This window comes from Prionailurus viverrinus, chromosome C1, assembly GCF_022837055.1.
Source record: "Prionailurus viverrinus isolate Anna chromosome C1, UM_Priviv_1.0, whole genome shotgun sequence".
Classification (NCBI taxonomy): domain Eukaryota; kingdom Metazoa; phylum Chordata; class Mammalia; order Carnivora; family Felidae; genus Prionailurus; species Prionailurus viverrinus.
In genome coordinates, this window is record NC_062568.1 from 65,623,475 (window position 1) to 65,639,911 (window position 16,437).

The following is a 16,437-nucleotide window of genomic DNA, read 5'->3' on the forward strand; positions in this document are numbered from 1 at the left end:
AAAAAAACAGTAGTTTTTAAAATATTTTTTACCTAATATGTTTCAAGTACTAATAATTTCTTTCATGTGATAAACAAGTATCCCGGTGCTTTATACTGTTTCTATCTCCTGGTTAGATAGGTCTTAAGTTCAAACTTTGGAAGCTTTGTTGGTTGATTCTTTTATTTTTTAATTTATTTATTTAAATTCAAGTTAGTTAACATACAGTGTAGTATTGGTTTCAGGAATACAACACAGTGATTCATCTCTTACACATAACACTCAGTGCTCATCCCAACAAGTGTCCTCCTCAATGCCCATCACCATTTATTTAGCCCATCCCTCACCCATCTCCCCTCCAACAGGTTGATTCTTTTAAATGCAGAATACAAACCTGCAGTCATCAAATATAAGCCAATGAAATATATCTTCCAAAAGCTGAACATTTTAGATATTTGTCTAGCTGACAACTCAACATGGGTGAACTGAACTTTCTAGGGTCTCACTGATGGACCCAAGTGTAGCCCTTTGTATCTGCAAGATTGCCAAACAGAATTCAAGAAAATTGAATTCTAATTCTTGCGATTTTGTAAAGCTCTGTATGTTCCTCAGATTCCATTACTCCCTCCATGTGCCACACTTACTGGACTAGATTCATGGCTTTGCAAGCCCTACGAATTCCTCTGTGCCCCAGTAGGTGATAATGCAAGGTAATTCCTAAGCCCTAAATCATCTTCCAAAAACTGAGACCTATAGGTCAGATTATAGGAGCTAATCCCATGTTTTGATTCACTCTTCTCTCCTCTGTATCTCATAATCTTCTGGGATTATAGTGGTTATATACACTGAAGATTTCTTTCCTCTTCATATAGAGCTCTCTCTCATGAGTCTCTTAGGCACTATTTATAGAGATGGGGTGGAACAACAATCCTAGACCCCCTAGAAACACAGTGGCTGAAGTATTCCCCCTGACTCAGAAGGTAAAAGCAAGGCCAGGGATCCACCATGGTAGCTTGCTTGATGCTGGTATGAAAACATTCTCAAGGGAATTGTCATCAGCATCATTATCCATCATCTTTTTTGATGAGACTGATGTTATATGAATTAAATTGGTAGTTGAGAATCTTGTATGAGACAAATGTAAGGGATGCTTGGAGTAGAGTTCCCCATCTCAAGCAGCTTTTGAGGCCAGCCAGGTCATCAGATGAATGGAACAAACCAAGGAGGGTGTTAGCAAGGTCTCCGGTGACCTAAGGGTGGGACTCTGTCGAGCTGGTGAGTATATTAGAAGGCATAACAACCACTGGCACAAGCTGTTGCCATGTGGAAATACAGGTGTATTATTTCTTAGCTTGATTTTTATCGAAAGAAAGTAGAAAAACGGATTTTTAAATGGAAAGTCCCTCTCAATTTTGAACCTTTGACAACTAATTTCTAAGTAAAGAAAACTTATGTTTGGCCTATGGATATCAATTTCTATTTTAAGTAATAATTTAATTGCCTTTTTTTTGGGATTTCAATTATACACCCAGTACTCCATACACATTATTCCTTTTAAATCTCCAAACTCTATCTGGTTAGGAAAACGAGGTAAAACTGTGGAACTTGCCTAAGGTTCCATGGGTTCAACCATGGTCTTCCTACCACTACCATACCTCCATGTAACACAGGCAATGCCATTCCAGAAGGAGTGTGTGGAATGCCTTTTCTTTTGTTATATTACTGTCATTAATCAAATGCTCAATATAGAGTATAAATAAACACAACCCCAGTAGTAAGTAGGCTCTTATCAGTCATTATTAGAATTTATTAGGTACAGTTAATGAAGTAGCCATTAAGTGACTGTTTAAATAAATATTTCCAGGGTGGCTTTGAAAATGGAGTTTTGTGTCTCACTCTATAACTTGGTAACTTCTACAGGGTTCGCATCTTGCTTCTGGCCCTAGTGAAATTTTGTGTATGTACGGGCAAACCATCCAATATGTAAATCTAATTCGTGTCTGGACTCAGAATGATGTTAGCTTTCCAATCTTCCCATCACCTCGTCTCCACTCATCAGTATTTCTTCTAGATGACTTTTCTCTAATGTTACCCCTGCTCTGTGTCTTCCCACACCTGTTCTCCTACCAACTCCTACATCATGGCCATGGAGCTACAGAAGGGGGCAGGATGGTAGGGAAGCTTCTAAAATATCACACAAGAATGGTCTCCAAGTTGGCATCGGTTGTGTCTTGCCAACAGTAAGGAGGCTGCCAAAGCAGAGGCTCCAGAAATAAAGAACAATGAAAGTGTAAACCTGAGACTTTATTCCTCCAGATTAGGTTTTTAGAAAATCAAAAAGTACAATTTAAAAGAGCCAAGGTAAAATAAGTATTTTGTATCTCTCCCCTGTTTTTAGCTAGTAGCTATCAGTGTATGCTTTCAAAAAGTCATGTGTGCCTCCAGGTTGCCAAACACTGTCAGGATATCTGGAGTACTTTTATTATTTGCTTTTTCAAGATACAGTATCAGGAACCATAAAATATTGTTTACATAATCTTTGGTGAAAAAGCCATGCCCAGTGAAACTCTACTATCAGTTCTTTGACGTAGACTCTTTTGCATGGTATTTCCTCTTAACAAATGTTAGGAATTTAACATTATCAAAGTGTTTAAAAATTGTGGAACACCTTATGAATAATATTCACATCATCCGTGTGCCATATTTCCCAGAAAATAAGTCATGGGAATCATGATGCAATTGTTAAAATGTGTAATTTATTACATGTTTAATTTTTTCATTAAAATTTTACTCATTTTTAAAAAAGAATTTTATGCATATTTTATACATTTTCTATATATATGTTTTATATGTATACTGTACATGTTTACATATATATGTATATATTACATATGTATATCTAATGTGTACATGTATAACTATTTGTAGGGCACAGTATCTACAATATATAAAGGACTCTTTTTTTTAAGTTTAGTTATCTATTTTGAGAGGGGAGAGAGAGCGAGCTGGAGTGAGCAGGGGAGGGGCAGAGAGAAAGGGAGAGAGAGAGAATCCCAAACAGACTCCACACTGACAGTGCAGAGCAGAAGTCAAGAGTCGGATGCTTCACCAACTGAGCCTTCCAGGTGCCCTGAGAACTCTTAAAGTTCAATAACGATTTAAAAATGGGCAAAGGACTTGAACAGACATTTCTCCAAAGAATATATACAAGCAGCCAACAAGCACATGAAAAGATGCTCAATATCCCTAGTCATTAGAGAAATGCAAATCAAAACCACAATGAAATACCATTTTACACCAACAAAGACGGCTATTAAAAAAAAAAAAGAAAGAAAAGAAGTATTGGCAAGGTTGTACTTTGCTGGTGGTTCAGTTGCTGTGGAAAACGGTTTAGCAGCTCTTCAAAATATTAAACACAGAACTGCCATACAACCCAGCAATTCCAATCCGAGGTTTATACCCAAAAGAACTGAAAACAGGTTCTCAAACAAATAGATGTACAAGCATACCCACAGCAGCACTATTCACAATAGTCAAAGGGGGAAACAACTCAATTGTCCATCAGTGAATGAATGCAAGAACAGATTGTGGTAGATATATACCACGGAATAGTACTCGGTTATAAAAAGGAGTGAAGTACTAACACATGCTACAGCATGAATGAACCACAAAACCATGTTAAATGACAGAAGCCAGACACAAAAGGCTGTTGTACGATTCTATTTATGTGAAATATCCATGATGGATAAGTCCACAGAGGTAGAATGCAGACGGGTGGTTGCCATAGGTTGGAGGAAGAGAGAAATGAGGAGTCACTGCTTAATAATAGAGAGTCTTATTTTGGAGTGATGGAAAAGTTTGGGTACTAGATGGAGGTAGTTGGATGCACACTGTGAATGTACTAAAATGTCACTAAATTACTCACTATAAAAGATTTGATTTTGTTATGTGAATTTCCTCTCCTTTAAATTCATTTATAATGGTTTTCAGTATAAGTAATCTATAAAAGTTATGGTACCATTTCTAGAATCAGTAGACTCAGGCGTTTCATAGAAGAGTATATTCCAGGAAACTAGGCTCTTGGGTGTTTGATAAACATTTATTTTGATCCATCCTCATTGCTAATGAAAGGAATATTTTCATTCTCAATTAAAGAAAATTAAAATTTGTTAAACTCTTTTAACCGATTGACATTCATAATACCAGACATCTGTGTACAAAAGAGGAAACCCATAGGATTCATCCCCTTCAGTCATTACAGATCCAAACCTTACACCTCATGAGCAATCAAAACATTCAGACCTCTCAAATATCAGCAATTCCCTTGTATGACTTTTAAATTCCGTTCTTCCAGCTTCTTGATCAACTGCGTTAGGCACAATGGCTCTTCCAAAGCAACATTTTCAAATACCCAACCTCAGGCTGCCCCCTTCTTGGCTTCTCCCTGCCTCCTCATCAGTTTTCAAGAAAACAGGAAGAATGGGCTCTTCTCCCTACCAAGACCTGTCCCATATCTATGCTCTGCTCTAAATCCTTTGCTCTTTTAATACCCCCAAATTTTTCATCAGAAAGTGAAATCTGCAGGCCTTTAAAAGGGTGAAACCCTATTGTGTGACATTCTAAACTACGGATATGATTCTTAAAAAATGAAATCTCCACAGTTTTTTTGGAAAGCAGTTTGGAAGGCCCTCAAAATATTAAGCATAGAGTTATCATATAACTCAAATTTTATTTCTAGAATTCTTCTTTAGAATTCTACTTCACCTAAGAGAATTAAAAATATAGTCCAGGGGCACCTTGGTGGCTCAGTAAGTTAAGCATCCAACCCTTGATTTTGGCTCAGATCAGGATCCTGTGATCAGTGAGAGGGAGCCCCATGGAGGTCTCTGCACTGACAGTATGTAGCCTGCTTGGGATTCTCTCTCACCCTGTCTCTCTGCCCCTCCACCACTTGCATGCTCTCTCTCTCTCAAAATAAATAAACTTTTTTAAAAAAACATAGTCCAGACAAAATCTCATATTGAATGTTTACAACAGCATTATATATAACAGCCAAAAATGGAAACAACTCAAATGGCCATCAACTGACAAATAGTTAAACAAGATGTAGTATATACATATAATAGAATATCGCTCAGTCCTATAAAGAAATAAAATATTGGAAAAAAAAGAAATGAAATATTGATACATACTACAACATTGATGAACCGTGAAAATATTATGCTAAGGAAGCCAGATGCAAAAGGCCAAATACTGAGTGATTCTATTCATATGAAATGTTCACAAAATGCAAATATCTAAATAGAAAGCAGATTAGTGGTCATCGAGGTTTGGGAAAGGGGCACTGGGGAGCAACTGCTAATGGGCACAGGGTTTCTTTTGGGTGTGATGAAAAAGTTCTGGAAGTAGACAGTGATGAGAGTTATACAACATCGTGAACTCACTAAAAACTACTGAATCATACACTTTAAAAGCTAAACTATAAGATAGCTGGAATTGCCAATCGTTTAATCTTTAGATGTCTTGCTATCATAGCCATCTGGCAGCTGTGAATGGATTCAGACAGCAGTCAAGGCAGATTCTGAGGAGGTTAGAAGATTATGCCTGGAATCCCACCACTTCTTTGCAGTCTTGCTCTAGAAAGGCTGCGTGGTCTGGATTCAGACCCAGAAGTGTGGCTTTAATTAACTTGACTGTTCTAAGCCCTCATCTCATCATTTGTAAAAACAGAGGCAAAATAATAATAATAATAACTTACTGTGTCTTGTAAAAATTGGACCATAATATATTCAGAGAGCTTTGCCCTTAGTAGGCAATCAGTAAATGTTCCATTATCTTAGGGGACTTGCTCCTCATTTCTGAAGTATAAAATAATCTGGCCTGAAACAACAAAAATATTTTCTATTTCATTCAATCTATTGTTATTTCTGAAACTGATTGCTTGTAATGAAGTCTCTAGATGAGTTCCAGGTAAAGTTTTTTAAAAAAGTAATCACCTAATAAAGCGCTAACCACTGGAATGAATGGCTGCCGCACTTTCGTTCAAGCACTCAGTTAAATGTAGCCCTGAAATTAATTTATACCGGATTGTTTTCATAAGCATCAACTGTCCTAAATGATACATTTATGTAGAACAAGTGCCCAGGAAAACATTAGATTTAAACTGGTGCTTAAGAAATCAAACCAAATGTTAAGATATTCATTGAATCACCTTTTTTTTGCTACACGTTGTGCCTAGTATTGAGAGGAAGAAGTGTCAAAAAAAAAAGGTGTAAGAGCCACAGGCTTTGACTTCCAGACTTTAGCCGATCAGTGTTTATGGAGGACACTAGTGATCACGGGCCAGATCTATGAGATGAGGAGAATGCATCTTTCTGCATTATAAGGGGCTCACTATTAATACTCTGGTGGCTCTAGGAAGAGAAAAAATAATTTATTAAAGTAAAAGTGAAATATCAGTCTTTACTTCCTCTGATAATAGCCAACAAAAAAATTATTGACTTTTAGCAAAAAAGAGTCAGAATTAGAACACAGTACTGATGCCTTGTGGGCTATAGGACTGTTTCTAGGCGCAGAAAGAAATTATTTTTGGTAATTTCTTACAAAATGAAATTGTGGATATTAATTCTCTGTGTTTGAAGAATAAAATAGCTAAACAATGAATTACAACAAAGTAAATAAAATTTTATTGTAAAGTAGGAAATAGTCTGGAGAGCTTTATAAATTATCCTCTACTCTATGATTTTATTATTTCATTATCACCAAAAATAGGCATATCTTTACAATACATCAGATAAATTGTGAATTGGTAGCATTGAGCAAGTTTCAGGCAGGGGGCAAGTCTGATTATAAGGCATAATGTATGGAAAAAAAGTGTTTATAACTCCATTTCACATTTTCTGCATTTTTTTTTGGTATACAGATTTCAAATTTTAATTTTCTAATGGCTGAAGTTACTTCCTTTTACAGAAGCCTTTGAAAAATTGCAATGTTTTAATTGGTTCACATTAAAAACTCTTAGAAGCTTGAAGAAAAAAGTCTTTCCAGATGAGCAAGAGGTTGGATAAATGTAATGACATATGGTTTGTTTTTTATAGCTACAATATGCGAAAAATAGAAGCATAACACATGTATTCAATGATATATATGTATTTATACATATAAATATATATTCTGCTTATAAATTATGAGATAAGATTATTTTGTACAAATGCAATTTTGTTTTCTTTCTCTTTCTTGTTCCCTTTATGAATAAAAATAACAACTGAAACTTAGAGCAATTTTAAACATCTCATTATACCAGGGATCTAGCAAAAGATGAAATCAATGTATGCAAAGCCATGATGCCACACAGTCCCCTGCTCACGCTTGTGAGCCTCAGGCTTGTAAGACCCCTACAGGGTCTCAGAGCCTCAGGGCAGGAAGATGTCTGATGATCTTATTACTGAATATTTCCTGACCCAGCAGGCTTCCTCTGAATCATTCCAGATGGATGGGTCACAAACTGTTCCTTAAATGTTTCTCAGTAAGGGTACTTCTCACATCCTCTGGCAAACTCAGAACATCCCCTGGTAGTTCTTCCTTTATTGTCCCTGGATGCCTGAGCCCATCAGGTCACTCATAAACAGGTTTTTATACTTATAGCTCATAAACATTAGATTTTTACATTCTGTGTACTCAATTTTTAAATTTTCAAAGGCTATTGTTAAATCAATATACTTTCGTCACCAAAACTTAAAAAAATCTCAAACTTTTCTCTCACATACTATTTATTTATTTATTTATTTATTTAGGAAGGCTCACACCTTTTCAGAAGGCTGTGGAAATGAGTGTTCTAATCTAGGAAGAACATGGCATATGGAGAGGATTATCTCTGAGAAACAAAAATGAACTTCAAACTCACAAGGCAATTTTACCTGTCACGCCCAAGTCACGCCTCCCGCCTCCGGAAGCACAGGCATACCCTCTGGAAGAATGTAGTGATGCAGTCATGATTCCCTTACCCCTAAATGATGGCTCCCTCGCCCTGCTTTCACGGCAGTTGTTTATTACCCAGGTGCTGTCCTGTGCTACCAATTCACCTCTAGACTTTGTTGCTCACCATGTGTCTCCAAACTACATTTATTTTACCTAGCTCATACTTAGTAACTAAAGGATCAATCTCGTTATTTATTTATTTATTTATTTACTTATTTATTTATTTGATGTTTTTATTTATTTTTGAGAGAGAGAGAGAGAGAGAGACAGTGTGAGAGAGAGAGAGGGAGACACAGAATCCGAAGCAGCCGCCAGTCTCTGAGCTGTCGGCACAGAGCCCCACACGGGGCTCCAGCCGACGGACTGTGAGATCATGACCTGAGCCGAAGTCAGAGGCTTAACCAACTGAGTCACCCAGGCACCCTTTAAACTCCTTTTTTTAAAGGTAAAATTGGTACACTGTTTTTAAAAGGTAAAATTGGTATAATTATATGTTTCAAGCATACAACAGGGTAGTTTAATATTTATACATACCACACAGTGACCACAAGTCTGGTTACCATCCATTACCATAAAATTGAGCCCCAATACTCCTCCACTTACCTCCAACTCCCTCCACCTCTGTAAAACCACCAAATATATTCTCTGTATCTATGGGTTTGTTTTTGTTTTCTTTGTTCATTTGTTTTGTTTTTAAGATTTCACATATAAGTGGATTTCACATACAAGATTTTCTTCTTTTTTTATAGTTGAGTAGTATTTCAGTGTGTGTGTGTGTGTGTGTGTGTGTGTGTATGTGTGTGTGTGTGTGTGTATTCCATTGTGTGTGTGGAACCCATTCACTTACAATGGACACTTAGTTGTTTCCATATCTTGGCTATTACAAATAATAATCAGCATAGGGGTGCATATATGTTTTCAAATTAGTGTTTGCATATTCTTTGGATAAATACTCATAAGTGGAATAGCTGTACTATATGGTGTTTCTATTTTTACTTTCTTGAGGAATCTCCATACTATTTTCCATAATGGCTGCACCAATTCACATTCTCACCAAAGTGGGTACTTTTCTCCACATTCTCTCCAACACTTATTGTTTCTTGTCTTTTTTATACTAGCCAGTCTAATAGATGTAAAGTGATATCTTATTATAGTTTTGATTTGCATTTTCATGACGATTAGTGATGTTAAACATCTTTTCATGTACCTGTTATCCATCTATATGTCTTCTTTGGAAAAATGTTCAGGTCTTCTGCCCATTTTTTAGAGTTGTTCTTTTGTTGTTGAGTTGTGTGAGTTGCTTACATATTTTAAATATTAGCCCCTTATCAGATACATGATTTGCAAATATCTTCTCCTATTTGGTAGTTGCTTTTTTGTTTTGGTGATGGTTTCTTTCAGTGTGCAGAGGTTTTATAGTTCCATATAGTCCCATGCAGCCCTATTTGTTTATTTCTGCTTTTGTTTCCTTGGCCTTTAGAGTCAGATGCAAAAAAAAACAAAAACAAAAACAAAAAACAAAAAAACCCACATTGTTAAGACCAACATAAAGGAGCTTACCACCTGTATTTTTTCTAGGATATTCATGGTTTCAGGTCTTATATTCAAATCTTTAGTTCATCTTGAATTAATTTTTGTGTATGGTGTAAAACAGTGGTCCAGTTTTATTCTTTGCATGTGGCTGTCCAGTTTTCCAATACCTTTTTTTGAAGAGACTGTCTTTTCGTCACTATATATTCTTGCCTCCTTTGTCATAGATTAATTGACCATATACAAGTGATTGTATTTCTGGACTCTCTATTCTTTTTCACTGAGCTCTGTGTCTGTTTTTATGCCAATACTGTACTGTTTGATAGTTTTGTAGTTTAGTTTGAAATTAGGGAGTGTGATATCACCAGCTTTGTTCTTTCTCAAGATTTCTTTTGATATTCAGAATCTTTTATAGTTCCATACAAATTTCGAAACTATTTGATCTAAGTCTGTGAAAAATGCCACTGGAATGCTACAGGAATCTTAATAAGATTTCATTGAATCTGTAGATTACTTTGGGTAGTATGAACATTTTAATAATATTAATTCTATCAGTCCATTAGCACAGATTATCTTTCCATTTATTTGTGTCTTAATTTTTTTTTTACTATTTTACATCTCTTTCATTTCTGGTTTTATTTGAACTCTCTTTTTTTTCTTGATGAATCTAGTTAAAGGTTTGTCAATTCTGTTTATCTTTTCAAAGACCAGCTCTTACCTATACTCAGCTTTTCTATTGTCTTTTTAGTCTCTATTTCATTTATTTCTTCTCTGATCTTTATTATTTCCTTCCTTCTACTAAATTTGTGCTTTGTTTATTCTTTTTTTTCCTAGTTCCTTGCAGTAGTAGAGCTGCATTGTTTATTTGAAAATTTCCTTATTTCTTCAGGTAGGCTTACATTTAAATTTCCCTCTTAAAACTTCTTTTCCTGCATTCCATAGATTTTGAACTGTTGTATTTCCATTTTTATTTGTCTTCAGGTATTTCTTCATTTTCCTTTGATTTCTTTGTTGAACCATTCAGTACCATGTTGTTTAATCTCCATATATTTGTGATCTTTCCCGTTTTGTTTCTGTAACTGATTTTTAGTTTTATATCATTGTGGTCTGACAGATATTTGATATAATTTCAATTAAGTTTATTGAGACTTGTTTTCTGGCCAAAAATGTTATCTATCCTGGGGAATGTTCCATGTGCACTAGAGAAGAATATATACTCTGCAAGTTTGGGATGGAATGTTGTGTATATATCTACTAAGTCCCTCTGGTCTAATGTGTCTTTTAAGGCCAATGTTTCCTTATTGCTTTTCTGTCTGGGTGATCTATCGATTGATATAAGTGGGGTATTAAAGTCCCATACTATTATTGCATTGCTGTCCATTTCTTCTTTCGTGTCTGTTAATATTTTATTTATAGATTTAGATGCTCCTATATGGGGTGCATAAATATTTACAAATGTTATATTCTTTTGTAGGATTGACTCCTTCATCATTATGCAATGCCCTTCTTTGTCTTTTATGATAGTCTTTATTTAAAAAAATCTTTTTTCTTTATTTTTGAGAGAGAGACAGAGGACAGAGTGCAAGTGGGGAGGAACAGAGAGAAGGAGACACAGAATCCGAAGTGGGATCCAGGCTCTGAGCTGTCAGCACAGAGCCTGACGCAGAGCTTGAACTCATGAACCACGAGATCATGACCTAAGTTGAAGTCGGGTGCTTAACCAACTGAGCCACCCTGATAGTCTTTATTTTAAAATCAATTTTGTCTAATATAAATATAGCTACACCAGTTTTCTTTTTGCTTCCATTTGTATGGACTATCTTTCTTCATCCCTTCACTTTTAGTCTGTGCGTGTTGTTAGATCTGAAGTGAGTGTTCTGTAGGCAACATATAGATGTTTATTTGTGTTTGTTTTTTTGTCCATTCAGCCACTCTAAGTCTTTTAATTGGAAAATTTAGTTCATTTACATTTAAAGTAATTATTGACTGGTATGTACTTAGTATCACTTTGTTGATTGTTTTCTGGCTGTTTTTGTAGATCTTCTGTTTCTTTCTTCTTCTCTTGTTTTCTTTCCTTGTGGTTTGATTTTCTTTAGTGTTATGTTTGGATTCCTTTCTCATTGTCATTTGTGTATCCACTATAAAGTTTTGCTTTGTATGTATGTATGCATGTATAGATTTTTATTTTGTCTCTTAACTAAGTATTATAATTTTACTACCTTCTGTAGCTTTATAAGTAGTGTAACTAATTTTATTATATATTTGCATTTGCCAGTGAGATTTTTAACTTCATATGCTTTGTTGTTACTAGTTTGTGCTTTTTCTTTTCAGCTTAATGGAGTCCCCCTAACATTTCTTGTAAGGTCATTTTAGTGATGATAAACTCTTTTATTTTTTGCTTACCTGGAAAACTCTTTATTTCTCCTTCAATTATGAGTGATAATATTGTCAGGTAGAGTATTCTTGGTTGGAAGTTTATTCCTTTCAGCACTTCGAATATATCATGTCACTCCCTCTGACCTACAAAGTTTCTGCTGAAAAATCAGCTAATCATCTTATGGGGAGGTTCCCTTGTATATAACAAGATGTTTTGTTTTGTTTTGTTTTTTTTACCGTTTTTGATATTCTCTCTTTGTCTTTAACTTTTGACATTTTGATTATAATGTGTGTTGGTGTGGATCTCTTTGGGTTCATCTTATTTAGAACTCTCCATGACTTCTGGAGCTGGATGTCTGTTTCCTTCCCCAGTTTAGGGATGTGTTAAGCCATTATTTCTCAAATAAGTTTTCTATCCCTTTTTCTCATCTTCTTCTGGGACCCCAATAATGTGGATATTATTTCACTTGATGTTGTCCTACAGGTTAAATGGTCAAGCTCTTTAGCTTTCAAAGTAACTGATTAATTGGTGCTAATGTCCTACCCCCACATTTATTTTATTATAGCTTTAATTTACCTTATTTTTTTGGAAAATTTCAAACTTATACAGTATAAGCAAAATCACATAATAAACCCTATTTACTCATCAGCCAGTTTCAACAATTATCAATAGTCAGCCATATTTGTATCATTTATACTTCCATCAACATGTCTTTTAAATTTTATATATTTTTTCTTTTAGTTAAATTTTATATAAATTGAAATCACAAATCTTACCTGTACCATTTTGACAATTGGACAAACCTGGATACCATACACCCCTTTAACAAGATAGAATATTTCTATTTCCCGAGAAAGTTTCTTCCTAGACTATCTCCTCCCTTCCTCTTCCAAGGACAACCACAGTTCTGAATTTTTTTAACCTTAGCTTTGCCTGTTCTTGAACTTCTAAAAATGGATTCATACAGTATCCAGTGTTTTTGCGTATATAGCTTCTTTCACTCAGCATAATATCTGTGAAATTCATCCATATTGCTTCCAGTATCAGTTATTCATTCTTTTTTTTGTTATTGTTTAGAAGTATTCCATTGTATCAATTCCACACTACAATTTGTCTAGTATTTTGCTTAGGTACAGACAATTCAGTTGTTTCCAGTTTTTAGTTATTATAAATAAAGCTGCTGTGAATGTTTTCATACATGTCTTTTTGTAGATAAATGTTTTCATTTATTTTGGGTGAAATTACTAGGTAAAGGGTAGTTGTTTATTTAGTTTTAAGTTTAATCTTTTCCCAAAGTGGTTGCACTGTCACTTCTTTTTAAATTGAATTTTTTTGTTGTTATTTTGAATAGGATCATTAAATCAAGTGAACAAAAAAGCCCCACAGTATAACAAGTATATGTTGAGAAGTATTCTTGGCATTGTATTTCAGTCTACCTGATTGTTCCATGCTGCCTCCTACGGGTAAGGGCTTCCATTAGTTTCTTGTGCATTCTTCCAGTTATTTTAATTTTTGTAATTTTTTTTAACATTTATTCATTTTTGAGACAGAGAGAGACAGAGCATGAATAGGGGAAGGTCAGAGAGAGAGGAAGACACAGAATCCGAAACAGGCTTCAAGCTCCGAGCTGTCAGCACAGAGCCCGACTCAGGGCTCGAACTCACAGACCACAAGATCACGACCTGAGCCGAAGTCGGATGCCCAACTGACTGAGCCACCCAGGCGCCCCCTTCCAGTTATTTTAAATGCAGTGATGAGTAAATAAACATATATTTACTTGTCCCATTCCCTCTCCTAACACAAAAGTGGCCTACTATGTATCCATAATGTACCTCCCTATTTCCATCTAACAACATATCTTAGAGTCTATATTGGTGAATAAAGAGCTTCTTCCTTGTTTTTTTTTTTTCTAAATTCTGCTCTATTGATGGCTCCTTGGATTGTCTCTGACTTGTTACTGTTATACACAATGCCACAATGAAGAATCTTGTACCCACATCATTATATGTGTGTGTGTGTGTGTGTGTGTGTGTGTAGGAATAAAATTGGGACAAATTTTCAGAATGGTGCATGAGCCTTACTAGGCCAAGGGTTATAGGTATTTGTATTTTGTAATATTGTCAAATTTTGCCTACAAACATTTTGTAACATGATGTGCTCCCATCAGCAATGCAAGAGAATTCCCTTTGCCCATAGTCTTGCTACCAGGGTAATACCACGAACCTAGATCCTTTCCATTCCCAAACATTGCAACCCAGCCATTCTGAACAGCTGAGGAAAATCAACATGCAAAATTCCCATACTCCATGATTTTGTCAGGTGAGGTCCTAAGAAGAATTAGATACATAATTTGTGTGGCCAAGTGCAAAATAAAAATGCAGAACCCTTGGGGTGCCTGGGTGGCTCGGTTGAGCCTCCGACTTCAGCTCAGGTCATGATCTCGCGGTCTGTGAGCTCGAGCCCCGCGTCGGGCTCTGTGCTGACAGCTCGGAGCCTGGAGCCTGTTTCAGATTCTGTGTCTCCCTCTCTCTCTGCCCCTCCCCTGCTCATGCTCTGTCTCTCTGTCAAAAATAAAATAAACATTAAAAAAATGTTTTTTAAAGTGCAGAGCCCTTGATCAAAAGTCATTAAGAACTTCAAGATGATGAGAGCAGAGTATTAAACCAAGCATGGGGCTCTCTAAACATATGGCTTCATGCAACTGCATAGGTTTTAGGCCCATAAAAGTTATCCCTGGTCTTAATCATCATAAAGAAAGCAAGAAATCTTTGAATAAATACCTTACTTTACTTTAAAACTTGATGTACATTTTTGTACTCTACTCCATACAATAATTATGTTTTATATTACATATACCAAGTCAAGTTGACCTTTCAGGAAAGTATATCATAGCTATTATGTGGCAATGCCCCCTGGCAGCCACCAGGCACCTCCCATATAGTCTGATGGGAGAACTCTAGATGGCATACCCCAGAATTTCCCTGCTCCTAGATAGGCTATTTAGCACTAGTCATATAAATACAAGGACACCACTTTCTCTGCCTTACATGTGAATAACTGAATAACTGCAACAATGGGAATTGAAGGCCAAGTAGAGGCTGGCGTTGGGACAGTCATTGGAAGAAGATCCACAAGTCCACATTGCACTTGATGTTTGTCTTATTTTCTGATAATACAATGTCCATTAGGGAGCCTGCTCTGCCCCTGCTAGGTAGGAGAGCAGAGCCCTATACAATGAGGCTCATAACGCTTCTGCATTTTCAGAATGCTTATTATTATGGTGTTGGGGACTGCCCAGAATCAGTGTTGGAGGGCTGGAGATGAAGCTAGAGGAAATTTCCTGAAAGAACTTGGCATAGGCACTTCTGAAATAACAGAAAGCAAATGCGGTGGAGGGAAACAAGTTATGTAGTAAAATATTGAGAGATATTGGAAAAGAACAAAGCCAGGGACTGCGTTAAGGATTTTATATACATCATCCACAGAGCCCCCTTCTTAGGACTGCTCCACAAACAGGTAACACCTGAAAAGGAGGCCAACACAGAGGGATGAAGAGACATCTGTTCAAATAGGCAAAGACAAAAAATAGAACTGAATGTATAGTCAATGTACTCATGAGGACTGAGGTAAGAGAGGAGTAAACTGATCCACACTTTCAAGCCATTACTGTATTTATAAGTGTTAATCCACGTGTCCTGAGGAAGGCCACCTTTCTCTGCTCTTTCACCCCCTCTGCTGGTGGTGCTAAGAAGTAGTCCTCAGGTGAAAATACCAGCACACACCGAGAGGAAGGTGAAGAAAATGAGATGGGTATTTTATACAACCAAGCTTCTCAAACTTTAATATGCATATTAATTGCCTGGGAATCTTGACAAAATGCAAATTCTTACTGGGTAAGTCTGGACTTGGGCCTGAGAGTCTGCATTTCTAGCCAGCTCGCTCCTAGGTGATGCTGGTTTTTGGACCACACTTTGATTAGCAAGGCTTTATACCATCGGTAATCACCAGTACAAACCCCTTTCCTGAGGTCTCCCAATTTCACATAGAACTGATCTCTGTGGCCTTTAACTGGCTTTACATCAAATAGTGGGTCCAAACCATGATCAAACAGTTTAAGTTCCCCAGGAATGTTTCTCCAGCTGCTTCCACGATTTACTTCGGTAAAAGTCATTAGCTTTGGCATGCACTTGATGGTGTTCAAATATTGGAATCTAGCTAGGAAATGGTGCAATGATTTTTGTCATATGGAATCACATTTTTATTTCACAACAGTCATTTAACCAACCCTCTCATTTACAAATGAGGAAGCTGAGGCACAAAGAAAGGATGTGACTTGACCACAGTCACACAACTTGTTGATAGCAGCCAGACTAAAATCTAATTACACTGACACTGTTCTCATGCCACCTGTCCAGGTCACTTCACATTTCTCTCTTTCTCTAAAGTGACCAGACTCATGTCTGCTAAATCCTGTATATCTTTAAAGTCTTAAGTGGTGGGTCACAAAGCTCAGGAAATGTGACAATATGCATCTCATCTCAACAGTTTTCCTCACATTTTCTCTTTTGTGAATT